The sequence below is a fragment of the Cryptomeria japonica genome, unplaced genomic scaffold, assembly GCF_030272615.1.
Source record: "Cryptomeria japonica unplaced genomic scaffold, Sugi_1.0 HiC_scaffold_74, whole genome shotgun sequence".
Classification (NCBI taxonomy): domain Eukaryota; kingdom Viridiplantae; phylum Streptophyta; class Pinopsida; order Cupressales; family Cupressaceae; genus Cryptomeria; species Cryptomeria japonica.
In genome coordinates, this window is record NW_026728896.1 from 500,001 (window position 1) to 525,000 (window position 25,000).

Consider the following 25,000-nt stretch of genomic DNA (forward strand, 5'->3'; position numbering starts at 1 on the left):
AGCGCTCTGAAGTGTGCTCCAAGGTGCGGCGTGCACGAAGTCGGAGCCCGGTTTGCCCCGGGTGTGCACCTCGGGTGCGCACCTCGCGTGCACCTTCGCTGCGGTGGGCACCTTGGCTGGGTTGCGCGCCTTGGTGGGCACCATGCAGTGCACGAAGTCGGAGCCCGGATTGCCCCGGGCGCGCACCTCCGCCAGGGTGGGCACCTTGGTGCGCACAACTTGCCTGGGCTGCGCACCAGGAAGGGCTCAAGATGGCACCCGCGTTCCGTTTTTTTCACTATCTTTCAGAACGGAAATTTTAAAATCTCGTTTTTTTTTGCCTTTTCTGGAAATTAGTGAAGGCAGCGCATCAAAGGTGCGCAACGCTGGTGCGAACCTGGGAGCGCTCCGATGTGTGCTCCAAGGTGCGGCGTGCACGAAGTCGGACCCCGGTTTGCCCCGGGTGCGCACCTCGCGTGCACCTTGGTGCGCACACCTTGGCTGGGTTGCGCGCCCTGGTGGGCACCATGGTGCGCACCAAGGAGCGCTCCGAAGTGTGCTCCAAGGTGCGGCGTGCACGAAGTCGGAGCCCGGTTTGCCCCGGGTGCGCACCTCGCGTGCACCTTCGCCGCGGTGGGCACCATGGCGTGCACGAAGTCGGAGCCCGGTTTGCCCCGGGTGCGCACCTCGCGTGCACCTTCGCCGGGGTGGGCACCTTGGTGTGCAGACCTTGGCTGGGTTGCGCGCCCTGGTGGGCACCATGGTGCGCACCAAGGAGCGCTCCGAAGTGTGCTCCAAGGTGCGGCCTGCACGAAGTCGGAGCCCGGTTTGCCCCGGGTGTGCACCTCGGGTGGGCACCTTGGTGCGCATGCCTTGCCTGGGCTGCGCACCAGGGCGGGCTCAAGATGGCACCCGCGTTCCTTTTTTTTCACTATCTTTCAAAACGGAAATTTTAAAATCTCATTTTTTTTTGCCTTTTTCTGGAAATTAGTGAAGGCAGCGCATCAAAGGTGCGCACCTCGCTGCCCACCACGGTGCGCAACGCCGGTGGGCACCCGGGAGTGCTTCGAAGTGTGCTCCAAGGTGCTGCGTGCACGTTGTCGGAGCCCGGTTTGCCCCGGGTGCGCACCTCGCGTGCACCTTCGTCGGGGTGGGCACCTTGGCTGGGTTTGCCCCGGCTGCGCTCCGAAGCGGGGTTATTGGAGCGCCGCCTCTTTTTTTGTCGGAGCGTTTGGTGGGGTTTCTCGCATTGGCTCTTCCGAGGCCCGGTTGCCACCCTGGCGCGCACGAAGTCGGAAGTAGGGTTAATTGCCCGGGTGCGCACCTTTGCCAGGGTGGGCACCTTACCTGGGCTGCGCACCAGGGCGGGCTCAAGATGGCACGCGCGTTCCGTTTTTTTCACTATCTTTCAAAACGGAAATTTTAAAATCTCCTTTTTTTTTTGCCTTTTCTGGAAATTAGTGAAGGCAGCGCATCAAAGGTGCGCACCTCGCTGCCCACCTTGGTGTGCTCTGAGGTGCGCACCCGGGAGCGCTACGAAGTGTGCTCCAAGGTGCGGCGTGCACGTTGTCGGAGCCCGGTTTGCCCCGGGTGCGCACCTCGCCTGCACCTTGGCCGGGGTGGGCACCTTGGCTGGGTTTGCCCAGGGTGCGCTCCGAAGCGGGGTTACTGGAGCGCCCCCTCTTTTTTTGTCAGAGCGTTTGGTGGGGTTTCTCGCATTGGCTCTTCCCAGGCCCGGTTGTTGGGTGCGCTCCCACCCTGGCGCGCGCGAAGTTGGAAGTTGGGTTAATTGCCCGGGCGCGCACCTTCGCCAGGGTGGGCACCTTGGTGCGCACACCTTGGCTGGGCTGCGCACCAGGGCGGGCTCAAGATGGCACCAGCATTCCCTTTTTCTCACTATCTTTCAAAACGGAAATTTTAAAATCTCGTTTTTTTTTTGCCTTTTATGGAAATTAGTGAAGGCATCGCATCAAAGGTGCGCACCTCGCTGCCCACCTTGGTGTGCTCCGAGGTGCCCACCACGGTGCGCAACGCCGGTGCGAACCCGGGAGCGCCCCGATGTGTGCTCCAAGGTGCGGCGTGCACGAAGTCGGACCCCGGTTTGCCCCGGGTGCGCACCTCGCGTGCACCTTGGTGCGCACACCTTGGCTGGGTTGCGCGGCCTGGTGGGCACCATGGTGCGCACCAAGGAGCGCTCCGAAGTGTGCTCCAAGGTGCGGCGTGCACGAAGTCGGAGCCCGGTTTGCCCCGGGTACGCACCTCGCGTGCACCTTCGCCGGGGTGGGCACCTCGGCTGGGTTGCGCGCCCTGGTGCGCACCAAGGAGCGCTCCGAAGTGTGCTCCAAGGTGCGGCGTGCACGAAGTCGGAGCCCGGTTTGCCCCGGGTGCGCACCTCGCGTGCACCTTCGGCGGGGTTGCGCGCCCTGGTGGGCACCATGGTGCGCACCAAGGAGCGCTCCGAAGTGTGCTCCAAGGTGCGGCGTGCACGAAGTCGGAGCCCGGTTTGCCCCGGGTGCGCACCTCGCGTGCACCTTCGGCGGGGTTGCGCGCCCTGGTGGGCACCATGGTGCGCACCAAGGAGCGCTCCGAAGTGTGCTCCAAGGTGCGGCGTGCACGAAGTCGGAGCCCGGTTTGCCCCGGGTGCGCACCTCGCGTGCACCTTCGCCGCGGTGGGCACCATGGCGTGCACGAAGTCGGAGCCCGGTTTGCCCCGGGTGCGCACCTCGCGTGCACCTTCGCCGGGGTGGGCACCTCGGCTGGGTTGCGCGCCCTGGTGCGCACCAAGGAGCGCTCCGAAGTGTGCTCCAAGGTGCGGCGTGCACGAAGTCGGAGCCCGGTTTGCCCCGGGTGCGCACCTCGCGTGCACCTTCGCCAGGGTGGGCACCTCGGTGCGCACACCTTCTCAATGTTTTCTTGCCTTTTCTGGAAATTGGTGAAGGCAGCGCATCAAAGGTGCGCACCTCGGTGTGCTCCGAGGTGCGAACCCGAGAGCGCTCCGAGGTGCCCACGAAGTCGAAAGTCGGGTTAATTGCATTGTTTTCCCCGGGTGCGCTCCGAGGTGCGCAACATCGGCGCGCACCAAGGAGGGCTCCGAAGTGTGCTCCAAGGTGCGCACGATGGCGTGCACCTCTGGTGCGCACGATTCGGAGCTCGGTTTGACCGGGGTGCGCACACCTTGGCTGGGTTGCGCACCTTTTGTGCGCTCCAAGGTGCGCACGAAGTCGGAGCTCGGTTTGCCCCGGGTGCGCACCTTCGCCAGGGTGCGCACCTTGATGCGCACGCCTTGGCTGGGCTGCGCACCTTGGTGGGCGCCATGGTGCGCACCTTTCGTGCGCTCCAAGGTGCGCACGAAGTCGGAGCTCGGTTTGCCCCGGGTGCGCACCTTGGTGGGCGCCATGGTGCACTCCGAGGTGCCCAAGATTGGTGCGCACCAAGGAGCGCTCCGAAGTGCGCTCCAAGGTGCGCGCGAAGTCGAAAGTTGGGTTAATTGTCCGGTTTGCCTCGGGTGCGCACCTTGCGTGCACCTTCGCCAGGGTGGGCGCCTTGGTGCGCACACCTTGGCTGGGCTGCGCACACCTTGGCACCCGCGTTTCCTTCATTTTAAATTTTTTTTTTTTACAATCTCTCAAGTGGGAAATTCTATAATCTCAACTTTTTTTGCCTTTTCAGGAAACTTTTGAATGGAGCGCATCATTGGTGCGCTCCGAAGTGTGCTCCAAAGCTCTCTCCAGCTGCGTGCACCTGCCCCGGCCGCGCACCCGGCCCCGCCCAGCTTCGCTCACCTGTCCCGGGCGTCTGGTGCGGAACCTTAGAGTAAGAAACATCACCGTGCACCTTGGCCAACGTGCGCGACTCGACCGAGCGCGCACTGGCCGAGGTGCACACCGATTTCACCTGGGTGCGCGCGCAGCACCTCGGGCGCACCGGGGTGCGCGCACAACGCCCGGGTTGCACCGTGGCCTGTGTGCTCGGGGCGCCTCGGGTGCGCGCTCGGTGTCGCCCCCGCGCGCGCGGTAGTGCGGGCAGCGCACCCCGGCCCGGCCCGGCCCCGACGAGAACGCAAACGGGCAAAAGGTTTATTCAAATAGCATTGCGATGCCCGGCGAAAAACTAAAAAAGGGTGCAACACCGGGACTTCCCGGGAGGTCACCCATCCCAGTACTACTCCGGCCCAAGCGCGCTTAACTGCGGAGTTCTGATGGGATCCGGTGCACTAACGCTGGTATGATCGCACCCGTTATGAGCTTGTCGCAGTGTGTACTTAGCAAACCGCGACCCACGTGCGAATCCACCCCGGCCACCCACCCCCGTCGAGGTGCACACCCTCCCTCGCGAAGTGCGCCCCGTTCGCCAAGTGTGAGCCCTGCCCGGGTGCGCGCACCTTGCTAGGGCGTCGGGTGTGCACCCGGCCCGGCCTACGTGCGTGCACCTGTAGGGGACGTCGTGTGCGTGCAGTGTCCCGTCTGCAACGCGGTGCCCACACACCACCTCGGGCGCAACGACCTGCGCTCACATGTGGGCCGAGTGCACCTTGGTGCATGTTCGGGGCGCCTCGGGTGCACGCTCGATCTTGCCCCGGTGCACCAAGGCGCTCGGTTTGCCCCGGGTGCGCACTTGGTGCAAGGTGGGCACCCAAAATAGGGATCAAGCACCAAAACACAAGTTTCGGGATGCAAAATGGGACCCAAGGACCACAAATGCGTTCCAAGACCCATGATGGGTCCACGAGAACAAAAATGTGTTCCGAGACTTAATAAACAAATATTGGGTTTTAGGAGAAGAAACATGCTCTGATGCCCAAAACGAGAATCGACCCCGAAAAGGCCACAGGCCAAAAGTGGGATGCGAGACAAAAAAAAATGGGACCCGAGGACCAAAATTGGGTTCCCAGGTCGAAGACAGGGCAACCGGACAAGAAACGACCTCTAAGGCTCGAAATGAGTCCCGACGACTAAAACTTGACAAGAAGCACCCATCAGGCACCCAACTCGACACCCATGGGATGCCGACCCACCCGGGCTTCCACCTAGCACACCTTGGCACCCACCCACCCTCGCACCCAACCTCGCACCCAACTTAGCACCTTTGAACCCACATTGGCACTCACCCTGACCCTGGCACCTTGGAACCCACATTGGCACTCACCTTGACCCTGGCACCCACCTTTGCACTCACCTTGGGACCCACCCTGGCTCCCACCTCGGCACCCACCCAGACACCCACCTTGGTTCCTTGGCACCCACCTTGGATCCTTGGCACCCACCCCGACACCCACCTTGGCACGCAACTTGGCTACTTGCCACCCACCTTGGCTCCTTGACGCCCACCCCGACAACCACCCCGTGACCTACCCTGGCTAGGGTTGGTGCACACCCACCCTGGTGCCCACCTTGGCACCCACCCTATGACCCACCTTGGCACGCACCTTAGTACCCACACCGTTACCCACCCTAGGACCCACCCCGTGACCCACCTTGGCCAGGGTGGGTGCCTTGGTGCGCACAACTTGCCTGGGCTGCACACCAGGGCGGGCTCAAGATGGCACCCGCGTTCCGTTTTTTTCACTATCTTTCAAAACGGAAATTTTAAAATCTCATTTTTTTCTTTTTTTTGCCTTTTCTGGAAATTAGTGAAGGCAGCGCATCAAAGGTGCGCAATGCTGGTGCGAACCCGGGAGCGCTCCGATGTGTGCTCCAAGGTGCGGCGTGCACGAAGTCCGAGCCCGGTTTGCCCCGGGTGCGCACCTCGCGTGCACCTTCGCCGGGGTGAGCACCTTGGCTGGGTTGCGCGCCCTGGTGCGTACCAAGGAGCGCTCTGAAGTGTGCTCCAAGGTGCGGCGTGCACGAAGTCGGAGCCCGGTTTGCCCCGGGTGTGCACCTCGGGTGCGCACCTCGCGTGCACCTTCGCTGCGGTGGGCACCTTGGCTGGGTTGCGCGCCTTGGTGGGCACCATGCAGTGCACGAAGTCGGAGCCCGGTTTGCCCCGGGCGCGCACCTCCGCCAGGGTGGGCACCTTGGTGCGCACAACTTGCCTGGGCTGCGCATCAGGAAGGGCTCAAGATGGCACCCGCGTTCCGTTTTTTTCACTATCTTTCAGAACGGAAATTTTAAAATATCGTTTTTTTTTGCCTTTTCTGGAAATTAGTGAAGGCAGCGCATCAAAGGTGCGCAACGCTGGTGCGAACCTGGGAGCGCTCCGATGTGTGCTCCAAGGTGCGGCGTGCACGAAGTCGGAGCCCGGTTTGCCTCGGGTGCGCCCTGGTGGGCACCATGGTGCGCACCAAGGAGCGCTCCGAAGTGTGCTCCAAGGTGCGGCCTGCACGAAGTCGGAGCCCGGTTTGCCCCGGGTGTGCACCTCGGGTGGGCACCTTGGTGCGCATGCCTTGCCTGGGCTGCGCACCAGGGCGGGCTCAAGATGGCACCCGCGTTCCTTTTTTTTCACTATCTTTCAAAACGGAAATTTTAAAATCTCATTTTTTTTTGCCTTTTTCTGGAAATTAGTGAAGGCAGCGCATCAAAGGTGCGCACCTCGCTGCCCACCACGGTGCGCAACGCCGGTGGGCACCCGGGAGTGCTTCGAAGTGTGCTCCAAGGTGCTGCGTGCACGTTGTCGGAGCCCGGTTTGCCCCGGGTGCGCACCTCGCGTGCACCTTCGTCGGGGTGGGCACCTTGGCTTGGTTTGCCCCGGCTGCGCTCCGAAGCGGGGTTATTGGAGCGCCGCCTCTTTTTTTGTCGGAGCGTTTGGTGGGGTTTCTCGCATTGGCTCTTCCGAGGCCCGGTTGCCACCCTGGCGCGCACGAAGTCGGAAGTAGGGTTAATTGCCCGGGTGCGCACCTTTGCCAGGGTGGCACCTTACCTGGGCTGCGCACCAGGGCGGGCTCAAGATGGCACGCGCGTTCCGTTTTTTTCACTATCTTTCAAAACGGAAATTTTAAAATCTCCTTTTTTTTTTGCCTTTTCTGGAAATTAGTGAAGGCAGCGCATCAAAGGTGCGCACCTCGCTGCCCACCTTGGTGTGCTCTGAGGTGCGCACCCGGGAGCGCTACGAAGTGTGCTCCAAGGTGCGGCGTGCACGTTGTCGGAGCCCGGTTTGCCCCGGGTGCGCACCTCGCCTGCACCTTGGCCGGGGTGGGCACCTTGGCTGGGTTTGCCCAGGGTGCGCTCCGAAGCGGGGTTACTGGAGCGCCCCCTCTTTTTTTGTCAGAGAGTTTGGTGGGGTTTCTCGCATTGGCTCTTCCCAGGCCCGGTTGTTGGGTGCGCTCCCACCCTGGCGCGCGCGAAGTTGGAAGTTGGGTTAATTGCCCGGGCGCGCACCTTCGCCAGGGTGGGCACCTTGGTGCGCAAACCTTGGCTGGGCTGCGCACCAGGGCGGGCTCAAGATGGCACCAGCATTCCCTTTTTCTCACTATCTTTCAAAACGGAAATTTTAAAATCTCGTTTTTTTTTTGCCTTTTATGGAAATTAGTGAAGGCATCGCATCAAAGGTGCGCACCTCGCTGCCCACCTTGGTGTGCTCCGAGGTGCCCACCACGGTGCGCAATGCCGGTGCGAACCCGGGAGCGCCCCGATGTGTGCTCCAAGGTGCGGCGTGCACGAAGTCGGACCCCGGTTTGCCCCGGGTGCGCACCTCGCGTGCACCTTGGTGCGCACACCTTGGCTGGGTTGCGCGGCCTGGTGGGCACCATGGTGCGCACCAAGGAGCGCTCCGAAGTGTGCTCCAAGGTGCGGCGTGCACGAAGTCGGAGCCCGGTTTGCCCCGGGTGCGCACCTTCGCCGCGGTGGGCACCATGGCGTGCACGAAGTCGGAGCCCGGTTTGCCCCGGGTGCGCACCTCGCGTGCACCTTCGCCGGGGTGGGCACCTCGGCTGGGTTGCGCGCCCTGGTGCGCACCAAGGAGCGCTCTGAAGTGTGCTCCAAGGTGCGGCGTGCACGAAGTCGGAGCCCGGTTTGCCCCGGGTGTGCACCTCGGGTGCGCACCTCGCGTGCACCTTCGCTGCGGTGGGCACCTTGGCTGGGTTGCGCGCCTTGGTGGGCACCATGCAGTGCACGAAGTCGGAGCCCGGATTGCCCCGGGCGCGCACCTCCGCCAGGGTGGGCACCTTGGTGCGCACAACTTGCCTGGGCTGCGCACCAGGAAGGGCTCAAGATGGCACCCGCGTTCCGTTTTTTTCACTATCTTTCAGAACGGAAATTTTAAAATCTCGTTTTTTTTTGCCTTTTCTGGAAATTAGTGAAGGCAGCGCATCAAAGGTGCGCAACGCTGGTGCGAACCTGGGAGCGCTCCGATGTGTGCTCCAAGGTGCGGCGTGCACGAAGTCGGACCCCGGTTTGCCCCGGGTGCGCACCTCGCGTGCACCTTGGTGCGCACACCTTGGCTGGGTTGCGCGCCCTGGTGGGCACCATGGTGCGCACCAAGGAGCGCTCCGAAGTGTGCTCCAAGGTGCGGCGTGCACGAAGTCGGAGCCCGGTTTGCCCCGGGTGCGCACCTCGCGTGCACCTTCGCCGCGGTGGGCACCATGGCGTGCACGAAGTCGGAGCCCGGTTTGCCCCGGGTGCGCACCTCGCGTGCACCTTCGCCGGGGTGGGCACCTTGGTGTGCAGACCTTGGCTGGGTTGCGCGCCCTGGTGGGCACCATGGTGCGCACCAAGGAGCGCTCCGAAGTGTGCTCCAAGGTGCGGCCTGCACGAAGTCGGAGCCCGGTTTGCCCCGGGTGTGCACCTCGGGTGGGCACCTTGGTGCGCATGCCTTGCCTGGGCTGCGCACCAGGGCGGGCTCAAGATGGCACCCGCGTTCCTTTTTTTTCACTATCTTTCAAAACGGAAATTTTAAAATCTCATTTTTTTTTGCCTTTTTCTGGAAATTAGTGAAGGCAGCGCATCAAAGGTGCGCACCTCGCTGCCCACCACGGTGCGCAACGCCGGTGGGCACCCGGGAGTGCTTCGAAGTGTGCTCCAAGGTGCTGCGTGCACGTTGTCGGAGCCCGGTTTGCCCCGGGTGCGCACCTCGCGTGCACCTTCGTCGGGGTGGGCACCTTGGCTGGGTTTGCCCCGGCTGCGCTCCGAAGCGGGGTTATTGGAGCGCCGCCTCTTTTTTTGTCGGAGCGTTTGGTGGGGTTTCTCGCATTGGCTCTTCCGAGGCCCGGTTGCCACCCTGGCGCGCACGAAGTCGGAAGTAGGGTTAATTGCCCGGGTGCGCACCTTTGCCAGGGTGGGCACCTTACCTGGGCTGCGCACCAGGGCGGGCTCAAGATGGCACGCGCGTTCCGTTTTTTTCACTATCTTTCAAAACGGAAATTTTAAAATCTCCTTTTTTTTTTGCCTTTTCTGGAAATTAGTGAAGGCAGCGCATCAAAGGTGCGCACCTCGCTGCCCACCTTGGTGTGCTCTGAGGTGCGCACCCGGGAGCGCTACGAAGTGTGCTCCAAGGTGCGGCGTGCACGTTGTCGGAGCCCGGTTTGCCCCGGGTGCGCACCTCGCCTGCACCTTGGCCGGGGTGGGCACCTTGGCTGGGTTTGCCCAGGGTGCGCTCCGAAGCGGGGTTACTGGAGCGCCCCCTCTTTTTTTGTCAGAGCGTTTGGTGGGGTTTCTCGCATTGGCTCTTCCCAGGCCCGGTTGTTGGGTGCGCTCCCACCCTGGCGCGCGCGAAGTTGGAAGTTGGATTAATTGCCCGGGCGCGCACCTTCGCCAGGGTGGGCACCTTGGTGCGCACACCTTGGCTGGGCTGCGCACCAGGGCGGGCTCAAGATGGCACCAGCATTCCCTTTTTCTCACTATCTTTCAAAACGGAAATTTTAAAATCTCGTTTTTTTTTTGCCTTTTATGGAAATTAGTGAAGGCATCGCATCAAAGGTGCGCACCTCGCTGCCCACCTTGGTGTGCTCCGAGGTGCCCACCACGGTGCGCAACGCCGGTGCGAACCCGGGAGCGCCCCGATGTGTGCTCCAAGGTGCGGCGTGCACGAAGTCGGACCCCGGTTTGCCCCGGGTGCGCACCTCGCGTGCACCTTGGTGCGCACACCTTGGCTGGGTTGCGCGGCCTGGTGGGCACCATGGTGCGCACCAAGGAGCGCTCCGAAGTGTGCTCCAAGGTGCGGCGTGCACGAAGTCGGAGCCCGGTTTGCCCCGGGTACGCACCTCGCGTGCACCTTCGCCGGGGTGGGCACCTCGGCTGGGTTGCGCGCCCTGGTGCGCACCAAGGAGCGCTCCGAAGTGTGCTCCAAGGTGCGGCGTGCACGAAGTCGGAGCCCGGTTTGCCCCGGGTGCGCACCTTCGCCGCGGTGCGCACCATGGCGTGCACGAAGTCGGAGCCCGGTTTGCCCCGGGTGCGCACCTCGCGTGCACCTTCGGCGGGGTTGCGCGCCCTGGTGGGCACCATGGTGCGCACCAAGGAGCGCTCCGAAGTGTGCTCCAAGGTGCGGCGTGCACGAAGTCGGAGCCCGGTTTGCCCCGGGTGCGCACCTCGCGTGCACCTTCGGCGGGGTTGCGCGCCCTGGTGGGCACCATGGTGCGCACCAAGGAGCGCTCCGAAGTGTGCTCCAAGGTGCGGCGTGCACGAAGTCGGAGCCCGGTTTGCCCCGGGTGCGCACCTCGCGTGCACCTTCGCCGCGGTGGGCACCATGGCGTGCACGAAGTCGGAGCCCGGTTTGCCCCGGGTGCGCACCTCGCGTGCACCTTCGCCGGGGTGGGCACCTCGGCTGGGTTGCGCGCCCTGGTGCGCACCAAGGAGCGCTCCGAAGTGTGCTCCAAGGTGCGGCGTGCACGAAGTCGGAGCCCGGTTTGCCCCGGGTGCGCACCTCGCGTGCACCTTCGCCAGGGTGGGCACCTCGGTGCGCACACCTTCTCAATGTTTTCTTGCCTTTTCTGGAAATTGGTGAAGGCAGCGCATCAAAGGTGCGCACCTCGGTGTGCTCCGAGGTGCGAACCCGAGAGCGCTCCGAGGTGCCCACGAAGTCGAAAGTCGGGTTAATTGCATTGTTTTCCCCGGGTGCGCTCCGAGGTGCGCAACATCGGCGCGCACCAAGGAGGGCTCCGAAGTGTGCTCCAAGGTGCGCACGATGGCGTGCACCTCTGGTGCGCACGATTCGGAGCTCGGTTTGACCGGGGTGCGCACACCTTGGCTGGGTTGCGCACCTTTTGTGCGCTCCAAGGTGCGCACGAAGTCGGAGCTCGGTTTGCCCCGGGTGCGCACCTTCGCCAGGGTGCGCACCTTGATGCGCACGCCTTGGCTGGGCTGCGCACCTTGGTGGGCGCCATGGTGCGCACCTTTCGTGCGCTCCAAGGTGCGCACGAAGTCGGAGCTCGGTTTGCCCCGGGTGCGCACCTTGGTGGGCGCCATGGTGCACTCCGAGGTGCCCAAGATTGGTGCGCACCAAGGAGCGCTCCGAAGTGCGCTCCAAGGTGCGCGCGAAGTCGAAAGTTGGGTTAATTGTCCGGTTTGCCTCGGGTGCGCACCTTGCGTGCACCTTCGCCAGGGTGGGCGCCTTGGTGCGCACACCTTGGCTGGGCTGCGCACACCTTGGCACCCGCGTTTCCTTCATTTTAAATTTTTTTTTTTTACAATCTCTCAAGTGGGAAATTCTATAATCTCAACTTTTTTTGCCTTTTCAGGAAACTTTTGAATGGAGCGCATCATTGGTGCGCTCCGAAGTGTGCTCCAAAGCTCTCTCCAGCTGCGTGCACCTGCCCCGGCCGCGCACCCGGCCCCGCCCAGCTTCGCTCACCTGTCCCGGGCGTCTGGTGCGGAACCTTAGAGTAAGAAACATCACCGTGCACCTTGGCCAACGTGCGCGACTCGACCGAGCGCGCACTGGCCGAGGTGCACACCGATTTCACCTGGGTGCGCGCGCAGCACCTCGGGCGCACCGGGGTGCGCGCACAACGCCCGGGTTGCACCGTGGCCTGTGTGCTCGGGGCGCCTCGGGTGCGCGCTCGGTGTCGCCCCCGCGCGCGCGGTAGTGCGGGCAGCGCACCCCGGCCCGGCCCGGCCCCGACGAGAACGCAAACGGGCAAAAGGTTTATTCAAATAGCATTGCGATGCCCGGCGAAAAACTAAAAAAGGGTGCAACACCGGGACTTCCCGGGAGGTCACCCATCCCAGTACTACTCCGGCCCAAGCGCGCTTAACTGCGGAGTTCTGATGGGATCCGGTGCACTAACGCTGGTATGATCGCACCCGTTATGAGCTTGTCGCAGTGTGTACTTAGCAAACCGCGACCCACGTGCGAATCCACCCCGGCCACCCACCCCCGTCGAGGTGCACACCCTCCCTCGCGAAGTGCGCCCCGTTCGCCAAGTGTGAGCCCTGCCCGGGTGCGCGCACCTTGCTAGGGCGTCGGGTGTGCACCCGGCCCGGCCTACGTGCGTGCACCTGTAGGGGGCGTCGTGTGCGTGCAGTGTCCCGTCTGCAACGCGGTGCCCACACACCACCTCGGGCGCAACGACCTGCGCTCACATGTGGGCCGAGTGCACCTTGGTGCATGTTCGGGGCGCCTCGGGTGCACGCTCGATCTTGCCCCGGTGCACCAAGGCGCTCGGTTTGCCCCGGGTGCGCACTTGGTGCAAGGTGGGCACCCAAAATAGGGATCAAGCACCAAAACACAAGTTTCGGGATGCAAAATGGGACCCAAGGACCACAAATGCGTTCCAAGACCCATGATGGGTCCACGAGAACAAAAATGTGTTCCGAGACTTAATAAACAAATATTGGGTTTTAGGAGAAGAAACATGCTCTGATGCCCAAAACGAGAATCGACCCCGAAAAGGCCACAGGCCAAAAGTGGGATGCGAGACAAAAAAAAATGGGACCCGAGGACCAAAATTGGGTTCCCAGGTCGAAGACAGGGCAACCGGACAAGAAACGACCTCTAAGGCTCGAAATGAGTCCCGACGACTAAAACTTGACAAGAAGCACCCATCAGGCACCCAACTCGACACCCATGGGATGCCGACCCACCCGGGCTTCCACCTAGCACACCTTGGCACCCACCCACCCTCGCACCCAACCTCGCACCCAACTTAGCACCTTTGAACCCACATTGGCACTCACCCTGACCCTGGCACCTTGGAACCCACATTGGCACTCACCTTGACCCTGGCACCCACCTTTGCACTCACCTTGGGACCCACCCTGGCTCCCACCTCGGCACCCACCCAGACACCCACCTTGGTTCCTTGGCACCCACCTTGGATCCTTGGCACCCACCCCGACACCCACCTTGGCACGCAACTTGGCTACTTGCCACCCACCTTGGCTCCTTGACGCCCACCCCGACAACCACCCCGTGACCTACCCTGGCTAGGGTTGGTGCACACCCACCCTGGTGCCCACCTTGGCACCCACCCTATGACCCACCTTGGCACGCACCTTAGTACCCACCCCGTTACCCACCCTAGGACCCACCCCGTGACCCACCTTGGCCAGGGTGGGTGCACCCACCCTGGTGCCCACCTTGGCACCCACCCATCCTAGCACCCAGCCTGTGACCGGGCTTGGAACCCAACCTTGCACCCGCACCCGTCTTGGCCAGTGTGGGTGCGCACCCATCCTGGCACCCACGTTGTGACACACCCTTTAACCCACGCACCCTAGCACCCACGTTGGCACCCACCTTGGAACCCAACCTAGCAACTTGGCACCCACCCCGTGACCCACCTTGGCATCCACCATAGCAGTCGCCGACTTGGCACCCACCTCGGCACCCACCTTGACACTTGTGGACCCACCTTGCCACTCACCCTAGCATCGACCCATCCTAGCACCCACCCTGGCACCTTTGCACCCTAGCACTCACCCATCCTAGCACCTAACCTGTGACCCACCTTGACACTCACCCTCGCACCCACCTTGGAACCCAACCTAGCACCCACCCACCCTGACACCAACCCTAGCACCTACCCACCCTTGCACCCACCCTGTGACCCATCTTGGCACCCACCCATCCTACCACTCAACCTATCACCCACCTTCTCACCCACCTTGGCATCCACCTTAGCACCCACCCACACTGGCACCTTGGCACCCACCTCGGGCAAGGTGGGTGCACACCCACCCTGGCACCCAATTTAGAACCCACCGAGCATGTTACCCACCTTGGCACCCACATTGCAGCCCACCCTAGTACCCACCCTATGACCCACATTGGCATCCACACCCTAGCACCCAGGCACCTCGACACCCGCCTTGACACCCACCCTAGCACTGAACCTGTGACCCACCTTGGAACTCACCCTAGAACCCACCCACCCTGTGAACCACCTTGGCATCCACCTTAGCACCCACCCACCTTGGCACCCACTCTAGCACTCACCCATCCTAACACCCAACTTGTTACCCACCTTGGCACCCGCCCTCGCGTCCACCTTGAAACCCACCCTAGCACCCACCCACGCAGGAGCCCACCTTGGCACCCAACCTAACACCCACGCATCCTGGCACCCAACTTGTGACCCACCTTGGAACCCACCCTAGTACCCACCTTTGAACCCACTATATCACCAACCCACCTTGGCACCCACCCTATGACCCTCTTTGGAATCCACCCTAGCACGCACCCACCCTGGCACCCACCATGGAGCGCACCCTAGCACCCACCCACCTCGGCACGCACCTCAACACCCACCTTGGTGTGCGCACTGCGCCAACCTCTCAAAGACCCTATGTGGTGCGCTCCAAAGTGTACACCTTTGGTGCGCTCCAAGGTGCGCACCTTTGGTGCACACCGAGGTGCACACCAAAGTGTGCACCGAGGTGAGCACCAAAGTGCACTCCAGGGTGCACACCAAGGCGTGCACCTTTGGTGCGGTCAATGCAAACGAATTCGGAAGTTGGGGTCGATGTCCTAATCGCTGCTGCAGACTACACGTATGAGAATCGGACAAATAGCTTTATATAGGGGAGGTGTTGCGTTTGATGGGTCGACTCCCCTGGTTGTGTGCACTGCACCAACTTCAAAGACCCTGTCTTGTTTAAGAAGTCAAAAGTTGGGGTGGATGTCCTAATCATTGCTGCAGTCTACGCATGTATGAGAATCAGACAAATAGCTTATATAGGGGAGGTGTTGCATTCGGTGGGTTGACTCCCCTGGTTGTGCGCACTGCGCCAACCTCAAAGACCCCGCATAGCAGAAGAAGTCGGAAGTCGGATTTTGGTGAGCACCAAGGCGTGCACCTTTGGTGCGGTCAACGCAGACGAATTCAGAAGTTGGGGTGGATGTCCTAATCGTTGTTGCAGGCTACACATGTATGAGAATCAGACAAATAGCTTATATAGGGGAGGTGTTGGGTTTGATGGGTCAACTCCCTTGGTTGTGCGCATTACGCCAACCTCAAAGACCTTGTTTTCGTTAAGAAGTCAAAAGTTGGGGTCAATGTCCTAATGGCTCCTGCAGGCTACACATGTATGAGAATCGGACAAATAGCTTATATAGGGGAGGTGTTGGGTTTGATGGGTCGACTCCCCTGGTTGTGCGCATTACGTCAACCTCAAAGACCTTGTTTTCGTTAAGAAGTCAAAAGTTGGGGTCGATGTCCTAATTGCTCCTGTAGACTACACATGTATGAGAATCAGACAAATAGCTTATATAGGGGAGGTGTTGGGTTTGATGGGTTGACTCCCCTAGTTGTTCGCATTACACCAACCTCAAAGACCTTGTTTTCGTTTAGAAGCCGAAAGTTGGGGTCGATGTCCTAATTGCTCCTGCAGGCTACGCATGTATGAGAATCAGACAAATAGCTTATATAGGGGAGGTGTTGGGTTTGATGGGTCGACTCCCCTGGTTGTGCGCATTGCGCCAACCTCAAAGACCCTGCATTGCGGATGAAGTCGAAAGTCAGAGTTTGGTGTGCTACAAGGTGTGGTCGAAGGTGCTCACCTAGGTGTGCACCTTTGGAGCACAGGAAAAGTGCCCTCCAAAAGTGCGCACCTTTGGAGTGCACAAAAGTGCCCTCCAAAAGTGCGCACCTTTGGAGCGCAGAAAAGTGCCCTCCAAAAAGTGCCCTCCAAAAGTGCGCACCTTTGGAGCGCAGAAAAGTGCCCTCCAAAAAGTGCCCTCCAAAAGTGCGCACCTTTGGAGCGCAGAAAAGTGCCCTCCAAAAAGTGCCCTCCAAAAGTGCGCACCTTTGGAGCGCAGAAAAGTGCCCTCCAAAAAGTGCCCTCCAAAAGTGCGCACCTTTGGAGCGCAGAAAAGTGCCCTCCAAAAAGTGCCCTCCAAAAGTGCGCACCTTTGGAGCGCAGAAAAGTGCCCTCCAAAAAGTGCCCTCCAAAAGTGCGCACCTTTGGAGCGCAGAAAAGTGCCCTCCAAAAAGTGCCCTCCAAAAGTGCGCACCTTTGGAGCGCAGAAAAGTGCCCTCCAAAAAGTGCCCTCCAAAAGTGCGCACCTTTGGAGCGCAGAAAAGTGCCCTCCAAAAAGTGCCCTCCAAAAGTGCGCACCTTTGGAGCGCAGAAAAGTGCCCTCCAAAAGTGCGCACTTTTGGTGCGCACCAAGGCGCTGGTTCGGTCGTTGCAGGCGAGTTCGGAAGTTGGGGTCGATGTCCTGAGCGGAGGTGCAAACTACACAGGTGTCGGAATCGGACAAATAGCTTATATAGGGGAGGTGTATGCTTCGATGGGTCGACTCCCCAGGTTGAGCGCACCGCGCCAACCTCAAAGACCCTACGGTATGGATGAAGTCGGAAGTTGGGTCCGATGACCGATTCGATTAGTAGGTATGCTCATGAGGTCGGAATTTGGGTCCGATGACCTGCCATGTGCAGGAAGGCGAATGTTGACACTGTGCGTTGCAAGGTGCACACCAAGGCGCTGGTGCGGTCTTTTTAGTCGAGTTCGGAAGTTGGGGTCGATGTCCTGATCGGAGGTGCAAGCTACACAGGTGTGGGAATCGGACAAATAGCTTATATAGGGGAGGTGTATGCTTCGTTGGGTCGACTCCCCGGGTTGAGCGCACCGCGCCAACCTCAAAGACCCTACGGTATGGATGAAGTCGGAAGTTGGGTCCGATGACCGATTCGATATGTAGGCATACTCGCGAGGTCGGAATTTGGGTCCGATGACCTGCCACGTGCAGGAAGGCGAATGTTGGCACTGTGCGTTGCAAGGTGCGCACCAAGGCGCTGGTTCGGTCGTTGGAGGCGAGTTCGGAAGTTGGGGTCGATGTCTTGATCGGAGGTGCAAACTACACAGGTGTGGGAATCGGACAAATAGCTTATATAGGGGAGGTGTATGCTTCGTTGGGTCGACTCCCCGGGTTGAGCGCACCGCGCCAACCTCAAAGACCCTACGGTATGGATGAAGTCGGAAGTTGGGTCCGATGACCGATTCGATATGTAGGCATACTCGCGAGGTCGGAATTTGGGTCCGATGACCTGCCATGTGCAGGAAGGCGAATGTTGGGACTGTGCGTCGCAAGGTGCGCACCAAGGCGCTGGTGCCGTCGTTGCAGTCGAGTTCGGAAGTTGGGGTCGATGTCCTGGTCAGAGGTGCAAACTACACAGGTGTGGGAATCGGACAAATAGCTTATATAGGGGAGGTGTATGCTTCGATGGGTCGACTCCCTGGGTTGAGCGCACCGCGCCAACCTCAAAGACCCTACAGTATGGATGAAGTCGGAAGTTGGGTCCGATGACCGATTCGATACGTAGGCATATTGGCGAGGTCTGAATTTGTGTCCGATGACCTGCCATGCGCAGGAAGGCGGAATTTGGGTCCGATGACCGAGTTGATGGCGTGCCATGCGCAGAAAGGCGGAATTTGGGTCCGATGACCGAGTTGATGTTGATGGCCCGCCATGCACAGGAAGGCGGAATTTGGGTCCGATGACCGATTTGAAGGCGTGCCATACGCAAAAAGGCGGAGTTTGGGTCCGATGACCGAGTTGATATTGATGGCCCGCCATGCGCAGGAAGGCGGAATTTGGGTCCGATGACCTGACATACGCATGGAGTCCGACTCGGGGGCCGATGTTCGATTCGATGACTTGCATTGTGGGTAAAGTCGGAAGTTGTGGTCTTTGACCCGATTCGATGACCAGACTTCGGCTGCTTGAGAATCGGACAAATAACTTATATAGGGGAGGTAGTGTTCTCGAGCATCCTCCCCCCGTGCCCGTTTATGTCGATTGATGCTGGTGCTCGACTGGTTGGAGCGCTCGGATGCAAAAATCTTGCACCAGGATTTATCGATTGTGATGGACACGGCAAGTCTCCTGATTGCTATGCAGGAGCTCATCGTGAATCTCTATGCGGCCTTGGTATGGACTCGACCTGCGGAATGGTTCGGCAATGGTAGTCGCTCCAACACGTCCTTGCAATGGCCACAGAGGTGATTCGACTAGAGCTCCAGTCTAGCTTTTGGGTTGCTTGGCGGACTGGTATAGCCGCGATCGAGTTCCGGCCATGAACGTTTTAGATAGCTCTTGGGCTTTCTGGGACGGAAGTCGGAAGTTTGGGCTGTTGTCCGATTTGATGACCATTCTTCGGATGTGTGAGAATCGGACAAATAACTTATATAGGGGACTGTGTTGTCTCACGCAGCCCCCTCCGTGCCCCTCTATCTCGACCGATGTTGGTGCTTGAAAGGGTTGGGATCGCTCGGATTTATAAACGTGCACCACCATTTGTCGAGTGTGAGGGACGCGGCAGGTCTCCTAAATGCTATGCGGGCGCTCTCTGAGAATCTCTATCCGGCCTCGACACAGACTAGTCTTGCTGAATGGTTTGGCACTGGTAGTCGATCCAACACGTCGTTGTTGTGGCCGCCTAGGCGATTCGATTCGAGCCCCCGTCTAGCTTTTGGGTTGCTTGGCGGATTTTGCCCTATCCGCAAGTGAGCTCGGTCCCTAAACGTTCGAGAAACCCGATTGCTATGCGCCGACTCTCTTTCTTGCGAGCCTCCATCTAGCTTTTGGGTCTCTACGGAACGGAAGTCGGAATCTGGGACCGTTGTTTGATTCGACGAGGCAGACTACGGTTGTGCGAGAATCGGACAAATAACTTATATAGGGGAGGTGTTGACTGGAGCATTCTCCCCCGTGCCCCTCTAACTCGACCAATGCTGGCGCTCGAACGGTGGTAGCGCTCGGATTTTCATTGAGCGCCAGCATTGGTCGATTTAGAGGGGCATGCGAGATTCCCGAATGCTATGCGAGGGCTCTAACGGAAATGTCTATTGGTTTCGGTATGGATGCAATTGCGAGTGGTTCGGCAAAGGTAGTCGTTCCGATGCGTCCATGTCGTGGCCAAATCGATAATTCGATTTGAGCCCTCGTATAGCATTTGGGTCTCTCGATGTGATTCCGCATTCCAGTCCCTTTGGGCACTGCTTGAGCCGCATCCCAGGGGGTTCCCTTCCCAATAATCTGCCTCGCAACCCGATTGCTATGCGGTGAGGCTCCTCGGCCGCCTCGGAACTATCTGTGTATCAGACGCATCGCGGGATAAGGGGTTGGCAACGGTAGTCGCCCCAAGCGCGTCCGATGCTTGGACCATTCCGAGGCGGCCCTGAAGCCTCTTCCGTCTAGCCGTTGGGTCCTTCTCGCCGCATCCCTCGCCTCGCACCCCGATTGCTATGCGGTGAGGCTCCTCGGCCGCCTCGGAACTATCTGTGTATCGGACGCGTCGCGGGATAAGGGGTTGTCACTGGTAGTCGCCCCAAGCGCGTCCGATGCTTGGACCATTCCGAGGCGGCCCTGAAGCCTCTTCCGTCTAGCCGTTCGGTCCTTCTCGCCGCATCCCTCGCCTCGCACCCCGATTGCTATGCGGTGAGGCTCCTCGGCCGCCTCGGAACTATCTGTGTATCGGACGCGTCGCGGGATAAGGGGTTGTCATTGGTAGTCGCCCCAAGCGCGTCCGATGCTTGGACCATTCCGAGGCGGCCCTGAAGCCTCTTCCGTCTAGCCGTTGGGTCCTTCTCGCCGCATCCCTCGCCTCGCACCCCGATTGCTATGCGGTGAGGCTCCTCGGCCGCCTCGGAACTATCTGTGTATCGGACGCGTCGCGGGATAAGGGGTTGTCACTGGTAGTCGCCCCAAGCGCGTCCGATGCTTGGACCATTCCGAGGCGGCCCTGAAGCCTCTTCCGTCTAGCCGTTGGGTCCTTCTCGCCGCATCCCTCGCCTCGCACCCCGATTGCTATGCGGTGAGGCTCCTCGGCCGCCTCGGAACTATCTGTGTATCGGACGCGTCGCGGGATAAGGGGTTGTCACTGGTAGTCGCCCCAAGCGCGTTCGATGCTTGGACCATTCCGAGGCGGCCCTGAAGCCTCTTCCGTCTAGCCGTTGGGTCCTTCTCGCCGCATCCCTCGCCTCGCACCCCGATTGCTATGCGGTGAGGCTCCTCGGCCGCCTTGGAACTATCTGTGTATCGGACGCGTCGCGGGATAAGGGGTTGTCACTGGTAGTCGCCCCAAGCGCGTCCGATGCTTGGACCATTCCGAGGCGGACCCGAAGCCTCTTCCGTCTAGCCGTTGGGTCCTTCTCGCCGCATCCTTCGCCTCGCACCCCGATTGCTATGCGGTGAGGCTCCTCGGCCGCCTCGGAACTATCTGTGTATCGGACGCGTCGCGGGATAAGGGGTTGTCACTGGTAGTCGCCCCAAGCGCGTCCGATGCTTGGACCATTCCGAGGCGGACCCGAAGCCTCTTCCGTCTAGCCGTTGGGTCCTTCTCGCCGCATCCCTCGCCTCGCACCCCGATTGCTATGCGGTGAGGCTCCTCGGCCGCCTTGGAACTATCTGTGTATCGGACGCGTCGCGGGATAAGGGGTTGTCACTGGTAGTCGCCCCAAGCGCGTCCGATGCTTGGACCATTCCGAGGCGGACCCGAAGCCTCTTCCGTCTAGCCGTTGGGTCCTTCTCGCCGCATCCCTCGCCTCGCACCCCGATTGCTATGCGGTGAGGCTCCTCGGCCGCCTTGGAACTATCTGTGTATCGGACGCGTCGCGGGATAAGGGGTTGTCACTGGTAGTCGCCCCAAGCGCGTCCGATGCTTGGACCATTCCGAGGCGGACCCGAAGCCTCTTCCGTCTAGCCGTTGGGTCCTTCTCGCCGCATCCCTCGCCTCGCACCCCGATTGCTATGCGGTGAGGCTCCTCGGCCGCCTTGGAACTATCTGTGTATCGGACGCGTCGCGGGATAAGGGGTTGTCACTGGTAGTCGCCCCAAGCGCGTCCGATGCTTGGACCATTCCGAGGCGGCCCCGAAGCCTCTTCCGTCTAGCCGTTGGGTCCTTCTCGCCGCATCCCTCGCCTCGCACCCCGATTGCTATGCGGTGAGGCTCCTCGGCCGCCTTGGAACTATCTGTGTATCGGACGCGTCGCGGGATAAGGGGTTGTCACTGGTAGTCGCCCCAAGCGCGTCCGATGCTTGGACCATTCCGAGGCGGCCCCGAAGCCTCTTCCGTGTAGCCGTTGGGTCCTTCTCGCCGCATCCCTCGCCTCGCACCCCGATTGCTATGCGGTGAGGCTCCTCGGCCGCCTTGGAACTATCTGTGTATCGGACGCGTCGCGGGATAAGGGGTTGTCACTGGTAGTCGCCCCAAGCGCGTCCGATGCTTGGACCATTCCGAGGCGGACCTGAAGCCTCTTCCCTCTAGCCGTTGGGGCTTTCTCGCCGCATCCCTCGCCTCGCACCCTGATTGCTATGCTGTGAGGCTCCTCGGCCGCCTTGGAACTATCTGTGTATCGGACGCATCGCGGGATAAGGGGTTGGCAGTGGTAGTCGCCCCAAGCGCATCCGATGCTTGGACCATTCCGAGGCGGCCCTGCAGCCTCTTCCGTCTAGCCGTTGGGGCCATCTCGCCGCATCCCCCACCTCGCACCACGATTGCTATGCGGTGAGGCTCCTTGGCCGCCTCGGAACTATCTGTGTATCGGACGCATCGCGGGATAAGGGGTTGTCACTGGTAGTCGCCCCAAGCGCGTCCGATGCTTGGACTATTCCGAGGCGGCCCTGCAGCCTCTTCCGTCTAGCCGTTGGGGCCATCTCGCTGCATCCCCCACCTCCTCGGCCGCCTCGGAACTATCTGTGTATCGGACGCATCGCGGGATAAGGGGTTGGCAGTGGTAGTCGCCCCAAGCGCGTCCGATGCTTGGACTATTCCGAGGCAGCCCTGCAGCCTCTTCCGTCTAGCCTTTGGGGCCATCTCGCCGCATCCCTCGCCTCGCACCCCGATTGCTATGCGGTGAGGCTCCTCGGCCGCCTGGGAACTATCTTCGTATCGGACGCATCGCGGGATAAGGGGTTGTCACTGGTAGTCGCCCCAAGCGCGTCCGATGCTTGGACTATTCCGAGGCGGCCCTGTGGCCTCTTCCGTCTAGCCGTTGGGGCCATCTCGCCGCATCCCCCACCTCGCACCCCGATTGCTATGCGGTGAGGCTCTTCGGCCGCCTTGGAACTATCTTCGTATCGGACGCATCGCGGGATAAGGGGTTGTCACTGGTAGTGGCCCCAAGCGCGTCCGATGCTTGGACTATTCCGAGGCGGCCCTGCAGCCTCTTCCGTCTAGCCGTTGGGGCCATCTCGCCGCATCCCCCACCTCGCACCCCGATTGCTATGCGGTGAGGCTCCTCGGCCGCCTTGGAACTATCTTCGTATCGGACGCATCGCGGGATAAGGGGTTGTCACTGGTAGTCGCCCCAAGCGCGTCCGATGCTTGGACTATTCCGACGCGGCCCTGTGGCCTCTTCCGTCTAGCCGTTGGGGCCATCTCGCCGCATCCCCCACCTCGCACCCCGATTGCTATGCGGTGAGGCTCCTCGGCCGCCTTGGAACCATCTTCGTATCGGACGCATCGCGGGATAGGGGGCTGTCACTGGTAGTCGCCCCAAGCGTGTCCGATGCTTGGACCATTCCTAGGCGGCCCTGAAGCCTCTTCCGTCTAGCCGTTGGGGCCTTCCCGCCCCATCCCTCGCCTCGCACCCCCGATTGCTATGCGGTGAGGCTCCTCGGCCGCCTTGGAACCATCTGTGTATCGGACGCATCGCGGGATAAGGGGTTGGCACTGGCAGTCGCCCCAAGCGCGTCCGATGCTTGGACCATTCCGAGGTGGCCCTGAAGCCTCTTCCGTCTAGCCGTTGGGGCCTTCCCGCCCCATCCCTCGCCTCGCACCCCGATTGATATGCGGTGAGGCTCCTCGGCCGCCTTGGAACTATCTGTGTATCGGACGCATCGCGGGATAAGGGGTTGGCACTGGTAGTCGTCCCAATCGCATCCGATGCTTGGACCATTCCGAGGCGGCCCTGCAGCCTCTTCCGTTTAGCCGTCGGGGCCTTCCCGCCGCATCCCTCGCCTCGCATCTCGATTCCTATGCGGTGAGTCTTCTCGGCCGCCGCGGAACTATACCTGTTATTGCTACTGCATCCTTCGGCTGGTAACCTCCTCTGCCGCCTTGGAACGTTCTCTTTGTCGGACGCGTCGCGGGATAAGGGGTTGGCACTGGTAGTCGCCCCAAGCGCGCCCGATGCATAGACCGCTCCGAGTCGACCTTGCTTTCAGCCTCTCACATGCATAGACCTCTCTGAGTCGACCCTGCAGCCTCTCACGTTTAGCCTTTGGAATCTCGCCTCACAACATGATTGCTATCCTTGATGCATCCCTTGCCTCGAGCCCTGATTGCTTTCTTGGCTGCATCCCTCCTCTCCTCACAGCCCGGTTGTCATCACTGCTTCATCCGTCGCTTCATGCATTCTGGCTGCTGGGCCCTTCCCACCGCACACCTCGATTGCTATCTCTTCTGCATCACACACCCCGATTGCTATCTCTGCTACATCCCTCGGCTCTCACTTCTGCATCCTTCGCCTCACACCTCGATTGCTATCAATGCTGCATCCGTAACCTCACACCCCGATTGCTATGCGGGGAGGCTCCTTGGCCGCCTTGGAAATTTCTGTGTGTCGGACGCACCGCGGGATAAGGGGTTGGCACTGGTAGTCGCCCCAAGTGCGCCCGATTCTTAGACCGCTTCGAGGTGACCTCGTAGCCTCTTTCGTCCAGGCTTCCTGCCTTCAACGCCCTTTTTACACCTCGATTGCTATGCGCGGGCTCGTTGGCGTCTATCACCTCTCTGCGAAGAGTGGCACGATGATTGTTGGGGTAAATCGTAGCAGTCCGATCTCTGGCCTTGGGCCATTGTGAGGGCTGATCGATTTCCTGTGCGCATCTCGTGTTCGCCCAGTAACAGACTCGACGACTTGTAATCGGTCTTGTTCCCGATTGTTCCTGGAGGTAGTCTTCGGAACTCTTGGATTTGACCTGTCACTCGAACTGTCCTCTTCCGAGGATGCTTGTGTGTGTGTGCTTGTGCCATTTCCTTGGCGGTATTAACGAGATATTAAAGAGCGGAGTGAGCGCCTCGCCCAGCTATGTTTGGGGCTCTCACTCCCTTACCCGGTGTGCGACCGCTTTGCACGTAGGTTGCGGAGCATCGCGACTCTTTCGATGTTTGGCGGTTGTCTTCCGGTGATGCGTTGGTCCCGAAGTGCACGTTACTAGCATTTCTGCCATTGTTCTCGATCTTTGGCACGTTCCTTCGTTGCAATTGGATATATATCTCCGTTTATACGCGCAGGCTTCTCCCGCCTATTCAGCGCTGTCCCACTCTCAGCACTCTCGTGGTCTCCTTGGCTTCTCTCTCCCGTGAGCGAGCTCTCTTCTCGAGTCTTTTCCATGTCCCATGGAGGTTGCCTTGCGAAATTCGGGCACACAAACGTGACCGGATAAGAGCGGAATTGCCTATGAGGAGAAGCTCACCTTAGGGAGCAGCAATGCCGAGTGTTTCGACAGAGGGTAGAGGGGGCGTTGTTTGGGCGGTTGCACAAAAGAGTGCTACGTTTGCACTGAAGGTTGCTTCTTCGTCTCCGACGAACTCTTCGAGGCAAAAAAGCTTGTTTACGGGGTCGAGGTGGGACTGTTCGTGCGAGTTGCGCCACCAAAAGTGCGTAGGGGGCATATACCTGGGAAATGGATGTCTCTGAGTGGCCTTACTCGGTCGCGTGCACGGTGCATTCTCTAACGGCAGGACTGTCGCGAGCATGTGCGG

General features: G+C 60.6%; 2 non-coding genes across 2 annotated transcripts; both read right to left on the reverse strand.

The window, feature by feature from the left end:
- Positions 1-4,096: 4,096 nt before the first annotated feature.
- Positions 4,097-4,215, reverse strand: LOC131864003 (5S ribosomal RNA). Its single transcript, XR_009362895.1, has one exon. It is a non-coding gene; the product is annotated as a 5S ribosomal RNA (ribosomal RNA).
- A 7,817-nt stretch (positions 4,216-12,032) lies between these two features.
- LOC131864004 (5S ribosomal RNA) lies at positions 12,033-12,151 on the reverse strand. The gene has a single exon (XR_009362896.1). It is a non-coding gene; the product is annotated as a 5S ribosomal RNA (ribosomal RNA).
- Positions 12,152-25,000: the final 12,849 nt, after the last annotated feature.